The sequence below is a fragment of the Aythya marila genome (genome assembly GCF_965140915.1).
Source record: "Aythya marila genome assembly, chromosome: 3".
NCBI classification, from domain to species: Eukaryota; Metazoa; Chordata; class Aves; order Anseriformes; family Anatidae; genus Aythya; species Aythya marila.
The window spans coordinates 4,457,113-4,476,901 of NC_139044.1; the positions used below are offsets into that span (position 1 = coordinate 4,457,113).

Consider the following 19,789-nt stretch of genomic DNA (forward strand, 5'->3'; position numbering starts at 1 on the left):
TGCATATTCAGCACTTGTTAAAGGAATGAAATATAGCGTTGTGTGATATTATTGTATCCCGAAACCTGGGCATTCAGCAGCAGCTCCTTTTGACTCTGGCCCCGCAGCACCTGATCACAGAGCTCGTCATCCTTGCTATCTTCCCTGGCTTTGCTAGAAAAGTTGCCCTGTCTGCTTGCACGGCATGCCAAAGAGCAAGAACTGTCAGATGGGTCTCAAATGTACCAGCAGTGGCTGTGGCCTCCCTCGGGGAGGAAGGATCTAGCTGCGTCCAGTACCCTCCTTTGTTTAGGAGACACCATCGCAGTTGCATTTTTACAACCAGATGTTCTGGCCCCAAGCAAGAGCTTGGTGACAAGTGGGTGGCCTGTGCAGGGCGTGGTGTCTCTCTGTAGGACGGGATGAGATTTTCCAGTGAAAATCATGTTCAATCCTGAGCTAAAATGGTGAGGCTCTGTCTTTATACTGCTCATGGCAAAGTCACCTATGTCCCTACGGCAGTCGCTGCCAAGTGACCTGATTCAGGTTCTCCATTACCTGTCGGAGCTCTACCAGCCAGGGAAATAGGTGAGTCACTTTTATTTGAGAAGATATTTAATGACTATTTTAGGATGTTTGCAGCTTCAGCCTCCCTTCTTGCAGTGGCTAAGAGGAGCCATTGGCAGGAACCTGAGCATTTCCAATGCAACCTGCCCAAACAGCAGCAGCAGCAGGTACCAGCACCAGGCCTCCGAGCCGAGCGGGTGCTAGGAAAAGGAGAGGCACGGATTTTGCCAGGGCACGCTGCAACTGCAGAGTAAGGCTTTCTCTGTTTAGTCCTTCAGCTCTGGAGGAGCTTCATGCAGTGCTGTCACAGTGGGGACTTGATCCTGGCTGTGGCCCTAGACAGTGCCAGTAACACTGCTTTTATTCTTCTTTCCTGAGAGTCTCCTCATGGCCTCTACTGAAGACAAGAAGAGAGATGAGGTGCAGCAGTGGTCTGACCCAGCGTGGCCCTTCCCAGATACTTCATTTACACCTTTCTCTCTTCCACTGCAGAGTCAGGAGGAAAGCCGTGACTCTGCAGCCAGGAAAGCCTGTAATGTCTGCAAGGGCTTATGGCTGGGGACATTGGAGTTTGGCAGCTGCCTCCCCAGGAATGAGCTGAGGACACTGAGCAGTTCCCTGCTCCCATCTGTTGGGTGCCAGCAGAGCTATTTCACATATCCGGAAAGCAACAATTACAAGGGAGCAATTATTTTTTGCCACTGCTACAGGGTCACTGCTATCTCCTGATCTAGGCAGCCAGCAGAAGTGTTTGTTCATGGCTTGCTCCATTGTCCATCCCCAGCTTTTCTCCATGGCAGTACATTGTTTGAGATGTTGTTTAAATCCTCCTGCCAGTCCCAACAATGCCTCACGCAACCCCAGCATGTCAGGAGCTTTGAGGCCACAGAGAAACCAAGCCTGCTCAGCCCAGCACTGTTTGTTGCGAAGTGTTTGCTTAGCGATTAACTCATGCACGGACATACACAGCCACAAATCTCTAGGTTGTCTCACAGCCCTTTCATTCAATTAAGTCTGTTGACTTAGTCTCATTTTGAGCAGTAACTGGATTTAGATAAGGCAGTGGAAACCAAAACATCAATTGTGTGATTTCTGGCCCAGCCGGTATGCTGATCTGAGGGGAATGTTTGTGCGGGTGATAACCGAGGTAGCGCAGTGATTAGGACAAAGTCATTTCGTGCAGGGTTCTGTAAAGTAAAATCCGCTCTGCATTAAGTACCAGCACGGGCCACAGGGAACCAAAGGGAGCTGCTGCTTGCCTCTGCAGACTCACTGGATGTGCTGTGCTGTGACCAGCAGCTGGCAGTGGGGAGGTCGTGGTCTGCCTGCAGGAGCAGCCGTGGCAGGGCTGGGGCAAAGGGGCTGTGCTGGAGCCCAGCTGATGTAACCCTGACCGCTCCTCTGAAGCCACAGATGCAGGGAGGTAATCATTGGGATTCAGACAGTTACTTTTTCTCAGCAGTAGCCTAAAGTTATTCCGGGATAATTTCTTCCCACGATCTCAAATTTACATTCAGCTCCTAATGGAGTTGGTTTGTCCAGCTTGAACCAGCCCTCCTCACACACATCCCTAGGAGGAGGAAATGCAGATGGCACAGAGTCAGCATCTCCACTCCTTATGAGTCAGGTGGCCCAGACAGAAAAATCCTCTATTCTACAATGGGTGACGTCTCCCCGTATCAGAAAAGAAAAATAGAAAAGGAAGATATTCTATTTGCAAGCATACGGTTTTGTGATAGCCTCCTGTGTCTTCTATTGGTGACACACTACAGTGAGAAAGCATACTGGGAAACATACATACATATTTGTCAAATGCATATTTCAGTGCATGACTTTTTTGGTTGCATTCTTTTCCATATTACTGTTAAGCTAATGGGGAACATGGTTTGTAGGCATTCCTGATGTCCTGCAGATTTTCAGCAAGATTTGTGGAGGAACAGAGCAAGAAAAGCTAGCCAGAAGACATTGCTTCCTGTGCACATCAGACAAGGTACGCTGTTAGAAAGATAGCAAATATATTGTCACCTTTCTCTTTCTTCTTTTCCATGGTAGGGAGGGTTTTTTCCCAAATTATCCTTTTCCCTCTGACATTCATCTGTCACATAAAGAGATCATTCTAGCTTGTTGCTCTTTGCTGATGGAAATTGAAAGGGGGGAACACGTACATTGTTCAAAGCAACGGGCAGCATGCAGCCTTGGAGCACATATTCCTCCAAACAGTACAGCTTCACCACGGGAGGAATGCGTTGCTTCAGAGAACTTCTCTTCCCAGGTCCTCCCACCCTGCTTGTTTCTCTTTTGGGCCATGCAGCACTTCTCTTAGAGTTAACGTTTTAAAACCAGTGTTTACTGAGAAAAGCACTGAGCCCATGTGCATGCCGTGGAGTAGGAATGGGGAGGAGGTGCTGAACACCTCCAGGCACCGAGCCAATATTTCATGTCACTGCTCCGGGCTTGGAACGAGAACCACCACGACCAGCTTCAGCCATACTACTATGTGCACTCACAGTCACGCTTATTATTAGACCTTCCTATGGGGAGTACAGCACGCTGGCACGTGGGCAGAGGGTGTTTTAGTGCCTTCAGACACTGCTCAGTGTTTCCATCAGTGACTCGGATGACAGAGTGCTTTTGGCTTTCTGGCACCGGGGCACGGCAGGAGCAGTAGACGTGCATCACGCGCTGCAGCCTCACCGCCTTGCTCCCTGTGCAGACGCCCTCAGCCTGTGACTGGTTTTGTCCCAGCTGCTGCCACCAGAAGCAGGACAAACACATTAAAGGGTGCTTGCTTTGGGCTGCAAGGCAGTGGCTGCTGCAATGCCATCGCCCAGCGGCACAGCAGCAGAGCTGTGCCCAGGCTCGGCGGGTGAGCACAACGCAGCGTGCAGCTCCTGGGACCCAGCAAGTGGCTGGGCACATGTGTACACACACACACAAACACTTAATTGTTGGCAACTTAGCATATATTAAACATCTTCTGGTAGTGATGAAAGATGGCATCCTCCCAGAGTTTTGCATACCTGTGAGCTAATCAGCCCTTTGTGTGAAAGCGTAGGTGGGGACTCTTCTAACAATACAAAGCTGATTAGCTCATCATCTTGGCTTTAGGGGCATACTGATGTGCCCATCCTGCTTTTAGAGCTATGAATAATCTGGCTTCACTGCCGTCTTCTTATAAAAAAAAGGAGAGAGTGTAGTTTCAGGGCTTGGTACTCAAGCCTGTTTCTCAGTACAGGTGATGAGTAGGTATTCGCCTATTATTCACTGGTATCACTCTTGGCTTCAGGTCTCCTTTGGACAACTGTTGGTATCAGAAATGATATCTATCTGACAGAAATAATTGCTATTTTTCAGCCATTGGTTGGAATAACACTCTTACAGATTAGGTAGGAGTGATTCACTGTCAAACTGAGAAGGTGCACCAACAGGAGCCTGTGGTGGTCACAGTTCATTTACATCTCTCTGTTAATGGTTTGGATGGTGGAGCAGACAGGGCTCTCACAGTAGGATAAAACAATGAAATAGGCTGGAAGGTCCCTGCCTATCTGTGGGAGGGGAAGGGGATTTATTTTAAATGTTCTCAATAAACTTTAGAAACAGTCTTACATGAAAAAGAAAGTGTATAACCAAAATGCACATAGGCACCTGGTCTTGGTACTGGAATTATGCACGGGGAGCTGGGAGAGGAGAAGCTCAAAGTCTGGCATGTGATGCTGTGGCCAGAAAGATGCTTGTTATTAGGACAGGTATTTAGAGCACTCCTCGTGGGGAGGTCATTGTGGCGCTGGAGAAGCCCAGACCAAAGATCTGCGCTCCCTCCTTTGAATAAAGATGTAAGCACACAGGGAAGGCTGGAGGAGAACAGCAGAACTGATAAGAATTTTCAGAAAAAAATATGACCTGAAAGGAATTGTTGTTTTAATTAGGGTTGCTTAGTCTAGAAAAGACAGAGGACAGCTAAGAGAGACTGCACATGTGGGGACAGTAGCTGATAGGGGTATAAAAGGATATGGTGGTCACTGGGTCTATCTGCATGGGGAAGAACAGGATCTAATTGGCTTTATTGGCAGCAAACAGAGGAGGTAAGAGTTCAGGAAAGCTTTATCCATAAGGAAAGGGAGACACTAGCACTGATGTGAGGCGTTGGGATCTCCACCACTGGGAAATCCCAAGAGTTTAAACAAAAGTACAAGAGGAATGGTGTGGGTACAGGCACAGAAAGATGCAGGAGGGTCTCTCCATATCTACTTGCCTTTGGTTAAGCCCGTTCTTCAGAGATTGTTGCTTTGGTGGTGGTAGCAGGAGGCACGTGGGACACAAGTTGCTAAAACAGAAAAGATGTTGATAGGGAGGTATGTTTGCACAGAAAATGTTGATAAGACAGGAAAAATGTTACCGTTGTCAGAAACGAGAGCCAGCAGTTTTAGATGTTCTACTTCAAAAAAAAAGTACATTTCAGGAAAATGGATCCTTTGGCAAAGCATCGTCTTCTATTAAACAAAACATTTAGATGGAAAAATTTGCAAGGAGCTCTGTAGATTAGCAGCCCAGAAATATCACAAGACACCTGAAGTGCAATTGCTGATACTGGAGATGGTTACTTTTTGCCATTTGGGATTAAGCAGAGGTAAGACAGCAGCTCTGTATGGAGTGGAAAGGAGGATGGAGAGATTCTCAGGGGAGCCTGGGAGAAGCTTCACCTGCAAAAAAAGGCAGCGCAAGAACAAGTATGCAGAAGGGCTCTGTGCAGTAACGTGCCAAATTAAGGGGGAAATGGTATCTTTCACAAAGTCGAGGAAGGGCTGCGGTTAAGGGATGAGAGTCAGAAACCCAGCAGTCAAAAACTGCCAGTTCTCACAAAGCCTGCCCTTATATGTACTCCGTCCAGGAAACTGGTTAGTGGGATGTGAAACTACCATATGTTTTTGCAGATGCTACAAGTATGTGTGCTTTCCTTATGTATATATGCTTTATACCCACTTTTGAAAATGGGTCAAAGCCTTCCAGTCCTACAGCATAAAAACTCTGGAGAATTTACAGATCTGAGATGCCATGATTACTGTTTCTGGACAGTAATTTCGCTTTCCCCTATTGAGGCTTGGAAAAACAGGGAAGAGTGCAAAAGGAGATCCACACCAAAGATCAAGGCAGGCACATCTGCCTGGCTGTCAGATTTCACGCCAACAAATTGGAAGAAAATTAAAAAATCCAGGCCAGATCTGGTCCTTGCTCTGGAAGTACAAAGAGGTCTGAAAGGCACCTACACAGGCTTGGCGTAAAACCACCACAGAAACTCCTGTTTTTCTCTGCTCTTGCCATCCTTTCAATACAAAAATGCCAAGTGAATACAAAGGAGTGACATCTTCTGGTTAAAATCATCTTGGGTTTGTATTACTTGAGTGAAGAGGTGGTTGCAATGTCTAGCTCAGCCCACCACAGCTCACTAGCAGCTCTTCCCAACACTTCAAGTCACAGGCTTACAGCTTCAATCAACAGTCCTGCAAGTGTAGGAGCTGGGGGACCACTAATGCTCAGAGGGTGGGTTTTTCACCAAAGCCCTGGGAGACTGGCACCCTGAGACACCATCAGGTGTGGAGGATGAGCTACCTTCATCATCACCTTGCTCTTACATTCAGCTTTCCAGCACAAACAGCCCCAAAAGGCTCTGCAGTGGGGGCAATATGACACTGCCAGATGATTGCACATTGCCTCTTAATACGACGCAAATTGTGTTGTTTGTACACCATTGCTCAGTTCCAAATTACAAGCCTTATCTCCCAGGAAGCTGAGGACGGCTCTATAGTTTTAGAAACCTCATGGTAAAAGGGTCAGGTTTTAAATATAGTGTTTTCCAGAAAGACTATCTTAAAAACACAGTGCTGTTCAAATCCTCTGCTTCCTTTAATGCTATTTTCAGGTTGTTGTTTTTCAAATTAAACATTAGGCTTAGCAACATGCATGAGACGTTAGATTAAAGGGACACTGCTTGGGTTTTCCATCTCAGTCTAGAAATAGCTATTCCATGGGTGGGCCAGGTGAAGTCCAGCAAGGTTATTGTCGCCTGACTTCCCCCGGGTTTCTGGGTGGGGGAGAGAGAGGGGTGACTGGCAGCTTGCAGAAAAATCTGGCCAAGAGCATTGGGCCACATCCTTCGCTGAGGTAAATCAACATCATCTGAGTGGCATTTCTGGAACCATGACTATTTTCATCGGGATCAGGCCTTTTACATATGGTGAGGAAGTGGTAAAGATCACAAAGGGAAGGAAAGATATACATGCATGGCAAAAAAGCTATGGGGTTTTCCTATGTAGGTGGTGTCATTTTCTCTAAAGAATTAAAGCGTGGCTTTCCCAGCACTCGTTCCCTTTAAGGATGCACGCTGAGCAGCGCGTCCCGATAAGACAACAAGCACAGATGCCTAGAGGAAGAATACTGTTGTTGTGAAGACACAGGCCCAAAAGGCAAAATGTCTGGATTTTATTTGCAGTTCTGCCACGAACTTCCTGGATGATCGTAGCCAAGTTAACCAGGTCCGTTTTTTTTTTTTCAGGCAGAGTCTGTGCCCTCCCTGCATATGCATGAAGCCCACATCGCCTTTCAGGACTTTGTGCAGAAGTCCAAGAAGCGCAAAGCTGCAAAGAAATGCTGCCGCCTACATGCTGCCCCAGTTTCCCCAGGCAAAGGGTGATGATCTGGTGAAGCCACTGAATCCATGCCAGCAGGGATTTGGATCCAGAAGCAGGCAAGAGCATCAGAGCAGCTGTGCTGCTCTGGATCAAAGCCCACCATCCGATGGCCCGTCACTGGCAGCTGGTGGAAGCGAGTGCCCAGGGAAGAGAGCAAAAAGCAGGGTGAGCAGAGCTAGACATCCACGCCGTGCTTTCCTGGCCTCTAACCACTTGAGGCAGGGGGACTTGCAGAGCTAGGAGTGGTTTGTGTGAACTTAGCAACCCTCGAAGGATTTCTAAACCTGGGAGCATGAGTTGTCCAGGACAAGCTCTCGGAGATGTTTAGCTTCCTTGGTGCAGGGCTCATTTGTTCAGCTCTACGTCAGACCTGCTGGGTCACACGGGGCTTTTGTAGCTGCTACAAAGGAGAGCCTTCCCTTCACTGTGTCAGCTCTCTGCCGCTCAGGAGGAAGTGATGCTGCCTGCCAGGGGGTTGAGGCTAAACACACTGATGTTTCCTCATGCCTTGGAAGGGAAGAGAAGTCTGGAGAGAATTATTGTTGTGATGTATAGGAGCTTTGCCAGCACAATGCCCTGTAATAACAGCTACTCTTCCTTCAGGTCATTAAGTTACAAATTTTTTAGTACTCTTGCTCATGACAAGTAGATCCCAGCTTTAAAGAGATGTTTTCTTCCTCTTTCCTTTTCCTGACTTTCTAAATATATTTTGCAGATTTTCTTTTTTTATGGCAGTGTATCCAAATCTCCCTGTTCAATTTTTCTTCCAGATCTTTCCTCAGAGCCAAAAGGCTGTAACCAGATAACCAACACATTTGTTCCCTGTCTCCATGGCTCAGCAAAGCATTAGGAGATCCTCTGAGGAGCACTATAAATGCTGAAACCAGATTCAGAATGAAGGTCTACCTGCTCTCAGAGACAGTCTTGCATCTGCTTTGTCCAGCCACGAGACAGCTGCACCCTGGAAGCCACAGAGATGAGGTACAGTGGCGCTGGTTCCAAGCTTTCCCCCCAGCTCGTGGTGGGGTTCATACACCTGGGCTCCAAATGGTGTTAACGTGGCTACACAGCTTCAGTGTGGAGATGGCTTTTGTCCAGTTGGCTGAGAAGGGGGCTGGATTGACAGACAGCTGTTTGCATCGGCCGGTGTAGACATGCCCAAATTCTCCTAACGTGCTACTGAAGGGTACTCAGATATTACAGTGATGAGGGCAGTCAGAGAACCTGTTTAGACCAGAACATGGGTTTCAGTGGCAGTTTTCTGGCTGATTAATTGGGTGACTTTGTGCAAGTCTCGACTTGCTGTTGCCCTATCCAATAAATGGCAATAGCAGCATTTGCTTCCCTTCGTAAAACACTTTGAGGTCTATGGATAATCCTCCTCCTTTTTCCCACCCATGATGATGGGACCAAGTGGAATCTTACGACACACCGAGTTTCTGTGGTCTAGCATTTGCCAAGCATTTGAAAATGACTCTTTGGCTTGAGTTTATTATTGAGTCTGTGATTGCCACGTGATTTCTCATGGAAGCTCCTAGTTTAAATCAGGTCACTAAACAACCAAAAGTGCATGGGATTAGGAGGGAGGCTGAAGTAGTCATCAGGAATCTACAGATCCATGATGACCTAAGCGTCCCGCCTGGAGCACCCTGCAAGCGGTAACCACACATCAGTAATTTTGTCAATAACCAACAACATTTTGTGGTTCAAAGATCTGCAAACATTTAAGAGTGGAAAACTCTAAATAGGAGAAGATTTCTCCTTAACACCACGTTGCTCTCTCCATTACCCAGTAAGTTGTGCATGCAGTAGACACAACTAGAGAAGGATGTCTTCGTAAGGCATTCAGAGGTGTTCTCACAACCTAATGTTCAGCATGTGGAATTCAAGGACACTCTACTGCTGTGGACAACTGATTTTTAGGACACATTTTATCTTTCCTTGGGGTTTTCCTTGAGCAGGGATGTTTTCTCATATACTTGATATAAGATATAAGTTCTTAGGTCTCATCCCTTCCAGGTCCCAAAGTTATGTGTTACTGAGGTTATGCTATTTTTTACAATGACCTGAAAGAAAACCTAAATCATCACAAATAAACCTTACAGATGAGTTGGGAACTGAAGAAGAGAGTCAGTAGTTAAGAAAACAGGTCACAGACACAGAGAGATCTTCCCAAAGAACATTGCGAGGCTGTATGTGAGACTTGAAGAGCTAGGAAAGAGATCTATATCATGCAGCTCGATCTAATGAGCTTACAGAAGAGAGGCTAAGGGATGGCTTGATCACAATCTCTAAGGGCTCACAAGAGGAAGAGAAACATGGAAATGAAGTAGATGTATACAGAAATACTGCAGCTAAAACTTAAGCTCAACTTTTTTTTTCTTTTTTTTTCTTTTGGGGGGATAGAACAATAGCTAAGTTCAGAGCTATTTCTTTTTTGGGTGAGCAGGAGCAATAGCTAATTTCAGAGCAATGCTCCAAGGCGTCTGCAATAGCTCCTGTAGTCCCCAAGCAGGTGGGGGCAGGTGTTTAAAAACATATGGTGTAGTTCAAAGAGGAACAAACTGGAGGTTGTCTGGAAGCCCTTGCCAGATGAGGTACCAGATTATGTGGTCTTCCCGAGTAGTACAGGTAGTGAACCACTTTGTTTTGGACTTCTTCAGCCACAGCAATTTAAGAGAATGCCACATCTTGCCACGTATCGAACAGAATTAGTAAGGGGAAAAGTCTTTTGAGAAGAAAGAGCATTTGAAAGGCTCTCAAATCCAGATAGCTTGAGGTATCTGAGGTAGCTTGAGCTACCTCCTCTCTTGTCCTTTGCCTCAGCCATATCATTATGAGATGACAGCATCAGAGTTACCTGCGAGAATTTCTTCCTTTCAATTACTTAAAAAAAAAAAAAAGAAAACATAAAAAGAGTCCATCAATGATTACAAATAGAAGACTGGTGTATGAGCTACTGAGATATCCCAGAGCAGCGCTTAGGGTCTGCTCCTCCATTTGAAGAGAAAAGTGTGGGGGGACTCAGCTCCCAGCTGGGCTGGACCCAGTGGCTGCGTATTTATGAGTCCTATCAGATACCATCTGTCCATACACAAGCTATGTTTTACTTATAAAGTAAATTACATTACATGGCCTATAATGTACGTTTTCAAAGGGGACCCACCTTAAAAACATTTTGTTTAATAAAATAACTTAATTAGAAGAGAGCTTCTGGCTGATGTGGTTGAGGCTGTGATAATTTTTCCTTCTCAAATCATTTTCTCTGTTTATTATACTTAATTATAGTGTAATTATGTATCCATCCTCTAGGCAAATTATGCAATCAGAAAATGTGAGTGGTTCATTTGCCACTGCATTTGGAACCAGTGTTTACATCCCTAGTATAAAATATGGGCATCATTTCTATTATTTATAGTATATATGGATATGCATATATATAAAAGATGTTTCACACAGAATGAAGCATTGGTGTAAAGATTTTATTGACAGTCATTTTTGCATCATCCAACTAATTCATTTGTGGCCTGCTAATACGAAAACCATCCAAAGCTCAAAGTAGTAAAATCTTTATACCCTACCAGGAATTTTCTCAAACATAAATCCTGTGCAGCTGAGGAACATAGAAGTTCCTCGGTTTAGCCTCAGTTTTGGGGGGTGGATAATTATTACTTTTAAGAGTTCTTTTTTGCATTTCACTTTTTAACTTTCTGGCCAGAATTTCCTAGCACAGCAAGAGAGGAAGGAACCCTGCAGTATTCAGTTACGGGCTGTAGATTTCTGTTCAAGTCATGAGTTCAGACTAACCTTTTTGTCCCATGTGCTTCATGAACTTTCTAGCCATGGCAGCACTGACTTTTAAAGGCTAGGCTGCTCTCCCTCTTTTTTTTTTTTTTCATGATGGGAATTGACAGGTTGTGGTTGAACGTAGTGAAAGATGAAGCCAAATGTCCAAACTTTGAAAAACCTTTTGAGATTGATGTTTTCTCCTTCCTTGGCCAGCTCTCAGCACAAATTCAACCTGGATTTCCTCTTGGCAATTTCAAGCTCTCTTCGTGTGCTTATTTTGCAGAGATGGGGCCGCTCACACCAGTGGAGCAGGAGGGGAAGAAAATGCTTCTGTGGGTGAAGCTCGGCCCAGTCCTGTTGGCATCAAGCGGACGTGTTTGTTATAGCTGGCAGAGAGGTGAGCCATCCCTACAACATAGCAAGCCTGCCTAACTGTCACCAGGCCAACCCCACAGCTGATGGAAATCTGGGTAACTATTTGATCTGCCCCATTTTCCCCATGCTGGGGAGCTGGTCCTACCTCTCCCGTTGTCGCTCATCTGCATAGTGTTCTCCACGAGTGTCTTGCAAACACACCTTTGCAGGAAATAAAAGGCCTTGACGTGGTCTAGCTTCCACCTCGTTCCCTGCAGGCAAGCTGGTATTATTATGAAGAGCCAGAGTTTCTCAGCCACGTAGGCAAAATTGAATTTTGCCACACCACAGCTGAAGGGCCAGGACCTGCCTGGAGAGCGAGCGGTGGGGAGGTCGGGGCAGAGACGGGCTGGGTGGGGAGAGCTGTGAGTGTGGGACCCGGGGACTGGGGTGATGGGAGAGCTGGGGGTGGCAGTCCAGGCCCCTGGCTGGAGATAGGAAGCGGGAGTGGAGAAATAAGATGATTTCTGATCCTCCTCTCCAGCCCTGCAGCTCCCCCATGCCGGCAGCGGCCTCAAACACCCTTTCCACCTCCCCACCCTTGAAACACAGCCACTGCTCCATTCCTCTCCCTGGGAGGGGTGCTGTCAGTTGTGGTCTCTGAGGGAAAGGCGCTACCCCAGCCCACCTGGGATAAAGCAGTGGAGTGCAGAATCAAAGCCCAGATCCAGGCACATACTTTGTGGTAACTTAAGATCCAATAAAAGTCCGGGAAGATTTTCAGAGGAGCCACCAAACTTTCCCAAGTGGTGGTGTTCCTCCATCCTAACCCACTGACCCACTGGGGAGCTGCCGGTCCTGGCAAGTCCCCACGCACAGCAGGTAGGATGAGATGTGCTGACAGCTCCCAGTCTGCAAGCACGCAGCAGCTCTGCAGAGCACTGAAGGACCACAAGACCAGGCACTGACTCAGTCCACGGCGAGCAGGCATGTCCCCAGAGCAGGATGAGATGGGAGCAGTAGGTACGTAAGATGTTTTTGTTTTTTTCCTGATGTTATCCCCATTTTCCCAGGTCCCAGCTTCAGACAGCCGTCTGCCATCCGCTTTGGCCAGACACCGAGACGCTAGCAATTGGCTGGCGTTACTGTCATGAGCAAAGGTATGGCACTGTGAGTTGTCTGAGCCTTGTCAGGCTTTTCCCGCAGTGATTCTGCATGGTGTGAAAGAGGTTGGGAATCGGAGAATGGCTCTCTGGCTGATCGGCCTGCTGCCAGAGGAGGATTTGTCCATGATAGTCTCACTTGCTTTCGGGGTGTGGCCTGAAAGGGAAGGTTTGAGACAATATTTGTTGGGGTTTTTCCACTCTTTGTTGTGAAATCTTTGGTTTTCTCATGCCTTGATTTTTGGAGTATGTGCCTTAAAAAGCAATATGACAAATGCCTAGCTCCAGGTAACGCTTTGCACCTAGAAGGAATGCTGGGTTTTCTGGACTCAAATGATGGGGAGGCTGTGATGCCGTTTGCCCAATGTCAGGCAGCAGTCTGAAAGCAGGGCTCGGAGCAGGAGCTGACTGCCAAATCCCTGCCCCTTCCATGGGCTCCACCATCCCTTCCATCCTTTTCTAGTTTTGTTTCTCCTTGCTTTCCTCAAGAAAAATGAAAGGAGAAAATTAAATAGAGATTACGAGCTCCAGCATCTGTGTTAGGGGAATCTGTAGCCAAATGAAAGGTGACCGAACTAGGTCCAGTACTGGCTGTTGATTCTTAAGGACCTCTTACTGCAGAGTGAACTGCTTCAGAAATCAGCCTGAGGGCTGATAACCCACAGCTCTGAGTGAGAACAAGGGTCACCACTCTTGATCTGAGATTTAATCAGTTGGGTTTCAGTTATCAAAAAACAAAGCTCACAAAGGAAGCCTGACATTTTTATATCTTGCACTACTCCAGTGAAAGCTGCGCTCAAGATCAGGGAAGACAGAAATTATACATGGGAATGAGATCTCAGTGATACCCTTTTTGAAGCCTCTGGATGATCATATAACGCACAAACCAAAGCCCTGAGTGGTTTATTTTGATGTGTGGATCCATGCTGTTACCAGTGAAATGAAGTCCGTGCATCCTGCCCGGCGGCATGTTTGTGCAATCGGTATGAAGGGGCTGATCTAGCAAGCCTTGCATGAGAATTTTTCTTTCCCATACGTGCTCTCAGGAGGTGTTAATGCTGTGCTGAGGAGCTCTGCTCATGGACTAGGACTATTGTGTGAAATGTGATACTGTCACGTCGTGGAGAAAATGCTGTCACCCCCATCCTCAGGATGGATATGTCTGCTATAGGCAAACTCATGATAGTTAGGGCTTCCAGACAGCTAGCAGGGGGCAGCAGCAGCTCCCTGGGACGCCTCAGCCCCAGCAGCCTGGCCCAGCACACAATGAGCCTCATGCTCGTGACAATATCTGAACTTTTCTAAGTTAAAGCCAGCAGAAGTGGCTTTCCATTCAGACCTTCAGTTTCCATGTTGACGTGCCATTATGCCATGAGGCAGCCCAGGAAGAATACTTGGGCGTGCTAGGCAGTGGGGTGTAGTGCATGGAGAGGTCACGAGTCAGTGTCTGCAGCTACAAAGGGCCAAACTGAAAGCTTCTCATTAGTAAGAAGCAAAACGGGGTGAAATGGGCTTTGCCCACGTTTATTAAACTTGGTGTTTTAAACCACCACTTCCTGTCCCAGTCAGCAAAACCCAACCCCTGCTGTTAGAAATTACTGCTCTGATTCTGGGGGGGTTCACAGTCCTGCTCCCTCTCACAGGCCGGGCTGGCACCTTTCACCTCTGGAGAAGGTTTGAACAACAGGCATCCAGCTGAAACCCCATGTCCCAGCTAGAAGCAAAACACGCCTTTAAATCAGCTATGGGGCACATTTCCCAAATGCTCTGCTATCTCCGGTCCCCTCTACTTTGTCTGTGAAACTATTACTTTGCATAATAGAAGGGAGAGACGCTCTGACCATCTGGTAGGCAACGCCATGTATAATTTAGGTTGCTTCACTCACTCTCCCATCAACAACAGGAAAGTAGATTCCTTCTGGTTTCCCTTGATCTCTTAGCCCTTTGCTACAAATGCACGGTCCCAGGCACTTGCGGGGGAGTAAACTGCATCCTGCACTGGGCCACAGCGTTTTGAGGGATGCCTCTGCTTGTGGGTGGGACCCCGTCACAACCAGGTTGTTTCCTGATTCTGCGTGACCAAAGGGATCACGAACTCAGTAAATCCCCGCCAGGAAAGGACAGCTGGTAGCAATGGATCTGCAAATTCCCCTTTCCCCTCCCAGGGGTTCTCCAGGACAGGGATAGCATCTTCAGGGCTCTGGGGAAACGCTGTCATCCCCAAGGAGCCCCTCACCGCAGGGACCGAGCCACCTGCTTGTCCCAGTGGCGGTCTTCTCAGGCAGAGCAGCTGCCAGGAAACCTGCAGCAGGGAAACCACCATTCGCTGCTGTTCCTCTATGTCAATTATTTGGGCCTATCCAGGCCTGCGCGCTTGTTTATCCACTCCTGGTGAGCACGGTGAGGTGGTTAAGGCCCTGATGCTGAAGTTTATGGCTTAAATCAGTGGGATTATTCATGAGGTCAGAGATAACCGTGTGCTTTTATACCTGGCTAGAACGGCGTCTCAAGCTGACGGCTGGGAGTCAAAAGCTCTGAGTCATCGGGTCCCTCCTCGCCTTCCTGTGTGACCAGTCTGCCCGTGTCTGCTTCCTCGCCTGCCGCAGAAGGAGGATGGCAGTCGCTTTTATCTGATGGTTACTTTCAAATGGCCCTAGAGGCCTCTTCTGGTCTGATGAAAATTCAGTAGAAGCTGGACTAGCGTGGAAAAGACAGCAGGACATTTAACTAATGAACGCGCTGGAGCTCAGGAAAGCAATTACATCCTTTCTTCCTCCTCCCCACGTTCCCACACGGGTTACTCAGAGATTGCTGCAGAATTTTCTCTGAGCAAAGAGAAGTGGAAGGCCATGAAAAGGCTGAGATGGGTCCCTCGGAGCTGAAGGAAACCTCATGTGGGATGGTGGTTTGGGTGCCCCGTACGGCAGATTGCTAGGCTAGCAGATTCCCAGCAATAGTTACACCTTAAAAGAGGCCCCGCTCAATTAAAACCCGTGACCTTGATTCTGCAAACCTCTTCTTTACATACATAGCTCATAAAACAAAAAGATGCAGAAAAACAAGAGAGGGAGAAAGAGGCAAAAAAGAGGGCCACTCGCATATATTTTATGTCCCACTACACAACAGTTCCCCAGGGAAGTGTGCGAGAGGACTTCTTCATTTGGCATGCACATCTCTGCTTGGGTAGTGCGAAAACCTGCGTGCAGTGCTGTGTACAGCTGCCGTAGCCATGTGAATATGCAGGGCTGAAACCCTGGAGAGGAGCTGTGGGCGTCCTCCGAGCTGCCCCGTGCTTTTGCAGGCATTTGTAAATACAATTGCTCTCACTTTCCATTGATAGAAATCAAAAGGCAATTAAGAATCAAGCTCTTTAAATTGATAAGTCTCTTGAATTTGAAACATTTTTCATTCTTCGGCTGGTATCGCTGCCTAGATTAGATTATTTTTTTAAAGGCAAGATTAAAATAAACAGTATTTGTGGTTTAATTATTTGAATGACTAAGAAGCTCCAGCTTTATTTTAACTTCACAGAGGACTGGGAGATGTTTTTAATGATATGTTTGACTCGCATAGAATCTTTCATCCAGGGATCTCAAACTGCTTTTCAAATAATTAATTAATCCTTGTACCTTTCCATGAGACAGTTTTATCTCTGACATTACTGATGGGTAAACAAAGGCACAAAGACGTCAAGGCACAAGCTGCTTTCCAAATATTAATTAATTAATCCTCACACCACTCTGTGAGACTGTTACTGTCTCTGGTATTACCAATGGGTAAACTAAGGCACAAATATGCAAGCAACTCGCCTGAGGCCGTGCAGGTGAGTCAGTAGCAGAGCAGAGAATAGCATATGACCGGTCGAAGCCTTGGCTAATTGTTTCTAGCAAGTGCTACGCCGCGCTTCTGACAACAGACCCTGCAAGCCCCTGTGTGAAGCACAGCTGAAAGCAACTGGGTTTCTGAAAATATCCCTCCTTTCTGTCTCCACCCACTGGAGGCTGCCTTTGCCCGCGTTTGCCTGCAGCTCCTTTTCAGCTCGTAATGACCGGTGGAAGCCCACGTTGTTGTGATGACAAGTGGTTGTTGGGAAGTACCTGGGGAGTTTTGAGCTCCTCCAGTGATGGGGGCTGTGCAAACACTTTGCCCTGCGGCTGGGGGCCCCAGGAGAGCAGCACGCAGGTTTGCTGGTGTTTGCCCCTGTACCGGCCCCGTGTGGCACCCTGGGGCCCCTCAGCAGCCAAGAACACCTTGCGTCCTGGCACGGGCTGTCAGCTCGGGCTTCAGCAGGTATTTAGACAAAGGAGCAAGAGCTCTGTGTCCTATCCATGAGGAAGAGGAAAAGCACTCTCTGCCCTCAGGAAAGGGCTCTCCTTCCCATCCAGCCGCAGCAATTTTCCGTGCAGGCACCTGAACCCTCACCATGCTCACATCCCAGCTGAGCTATTTCAAACATGGGCTTGGCCTCATCAAATGCAGTCTCATTTCCACATGAAAGCGCTGGAGGAATACGAAGCCAGCTCATCTGTATTGATAAGAATTTGGCATTACTTTCCCCAAGTTATCTAAGCTTTCTGTGTACATTAATCACAATGCACAAACCAGGAGCTGGGGGGATGCATCTTCCCAGCTGGCTTTCCCTGGGCTCGGGCAGTAATCCGCCTCTGTTTCTTTTTGCGTATGTTTTTGTTGTTGTTGTTTTTTTCTAAACTTCCTTTTTCCAGTTCCACTCCGCTGGAGCCTGATTGCTCCCTCCCCTCTGCAATTTGGATGCCTCATTCTTCTTGCTCCAGCTCTGATGCAAGCGCTGCGCTGCCGTGCTTGCCAAACCTGGCATGAGTACCCACTGCTAGTCTAGACACCAGTCTAACTGTAGCGCTAATGCTAGGGTTTAACAGACTGATCTCGGCATTTGTCATAGCTCTGCCCACGGTCATCGCTTTGATCTTTATCCTTGAAAACCACAGCCATTGACAAAGGTAAAATGAATTTCTGTCTTTGAAAGACTTTGATGGCATTCCCGTGTTTTGTTTCTTTTTTTTTTTTTCTTTTTTTTTTTCTTCTCTTATTTGCTCTTCCAGCTGAACTTCATCATAACGCTTTTGATTACAGCTGCAACTCCAGGACTGGCTACAGTTGTTCTTTCTTTCTTTCTTTCTGCCGTACAGCCATTTAAAAATCTAAGGGGGAAATCCTGGGACACTTCTGAGACAAACTGCCAGTGAGTGTAATGTAAACTTTAATGGGAGTCAGCAACTGAGGGCCCTCAGGATTTGTCATCTTGAATAGGGCCAAGTGCCAAAAGCAGGAGAGAAGGAGAACTATTTGATATTAGATTTCTAGTTCGAAATCTGCACTCTGCCAAGTACTATTATTTGCCTCCATGTAGTACCTAGAGGTTGAGCTGAGACAAGGGCCTTCTATTAGACGTTGTATAGACACGTTGTAAGAGATTGCCTCTGCCTGGAGGTGTTTATAATTTAAATAAACATGATGAGCAAATCGAGTGTTACTAGCTCCATCTTCTAGATGGGGAAGTGAAGGAAAGGAGCGTACATACCTCGTCCAAGGTCACACAGGGGACCTGAATTCATTGGAGAGCTCCAGGTATGACAGCTGGTGATAATGTCCCCTTTGCCAATGAGCTCTTTGGCTCCAGAAGCAATGGCTGGGCTCTCACCATGCAGCTAGAGGTGCCTCTCGTTTGCAAGGATTTATGACACTTTTCCCTGCTTGGAGTTGCAGGATTTGGCTCACTGCGGGGGAATGCTACACAAACTTCCCAGCAGCTCAGCCACCACTAGAGAAAAAGCTGCTTCTGAGCCAATTTTTTATTTTTTTTTTGTAATGCTGTAAAAGCCAATTGTGAGATGCCTCATTCCTTTGAATTTACTGTAGGAAACAAGCTACGTGAGGAACCTTCAGCAAGGTACTTCCACCAACCTTCATGTAGGAGCAGTGATGAACTTCAGTGAAGCCAGACGAGGTGGTCCTTCCATGGGGCCTGAGATAAGAGCAGGAGTTCACAGAGCTTGAGGTTTAATATCATGCACAATGTAAAAGTAAATAAATTCAATAGGGAAGGCTTTGATTACAGGATATACACAGCGCGTTATTTGCACATCTGTAAAAATCTTCCAAGGGCCGTGAGTGAAATCCAGGTTTGTTGCGGTCAATGGGATTTTTGCCACAGACGGCTGTGGGGCCAAGTTCCCCCTAAACACTTGCACATCCTTTCCCTGTTTTCTAGCACACAGGTGATGCCAATGGGACTCAGCAGCAGCTGGAGTGGAGGGCAGTGAATTATAGCAGCACGGGGAGGAGAACTCCAGAGGAGTGAGTGATGCTAGCAACTATGAAAGCCCTGACAGTGGTATCACACAGCCCATCCAGAACAGCCTTCAGGGTAGCCAGTCCATAGCTAGGAGAAGTTGTTTGTCAAAAATGGGTTTTGTTCAACACACAAATAAATCTGCCTTCAAAACTGCAGCTGGAAGTTTTCCTGTTCTGATATACATGTATAAATATCACATAAACACATACACATAGCTGGCAAATAAAAATGTTGTATGTAGGTAAAGTGTGTACGTTTTAGATAGCAAAATGCATATATTTTATGCATATAGTCATGTAGCTATATATTCCCAACATCCATAAAAATGTATTTTCCTGTTTTTTCCAGCCACTTCACCAACTGATTCACAGATGCCAAATGTTGACACAATATGTTAAAGAGCAATGTTGACAGTTTTCCATGGACAGTTTTCTGTAGTCTCGGAGAAGCTCTACTCCACATTTCTTCTGAGATTCAAAGGAATTTGATTAACATTTTGCTGTTGCCCATTTCTGACTATCCTGATTTCAGCCGGGACTGGAGGAGCACTTGATGAGTATGTCTCTTTTGTTATTTACAGCCTTGTCAAAACGATGAAGTAGCAGGAATCTCCTCAGAGAGCAATGTATCACAGCATTTTTCAAGATGATTTCCAAATCAAAGATGACTTCCAAGGAGCAGCAAGGGTGTAATCCTGGAGCCAATCAAGCCAATGGCAAAAATCCCACTTTTTGCATGATATTCTTAATGAAGCCTCTGAAATTTTGGAGCTTCATATATTATGGCTAAAAGATCCTGTCCAAACTCAGCATCTGTGAGCCTTACAGAGGCATGACCCCAAAAAGAAGTGATGAAAAATGTCCATTTTAAAAACAAATATCCCTGTTTATAATGAGACCAGGGGGAAAATGGAGAAT

General features: G+C 46.7%; 1 protein-coding gene across 1 annotated transcript in view; it reads right to left on the bottom strand.

Moving 5' to 3' along the window:
- Positions 1 to 4,810: 4,810 nt before the first annotated feature.
- Positions 4,811 to 19,789, bottom strand: part of BMP2 (bone morphogenetic protein 2) — a 103,259-nt gene continuing 88,280 nt past the window's right edge. The window contains exon 8 of the transcript XR_014317100.1: positions 4,811 to 4,870. The gene's annotated coding sequence lies outside the window, so the exon portion shown is untranslated. The remainder of the gene's footprint in view (positions 4,871 to 19,789) is intronic.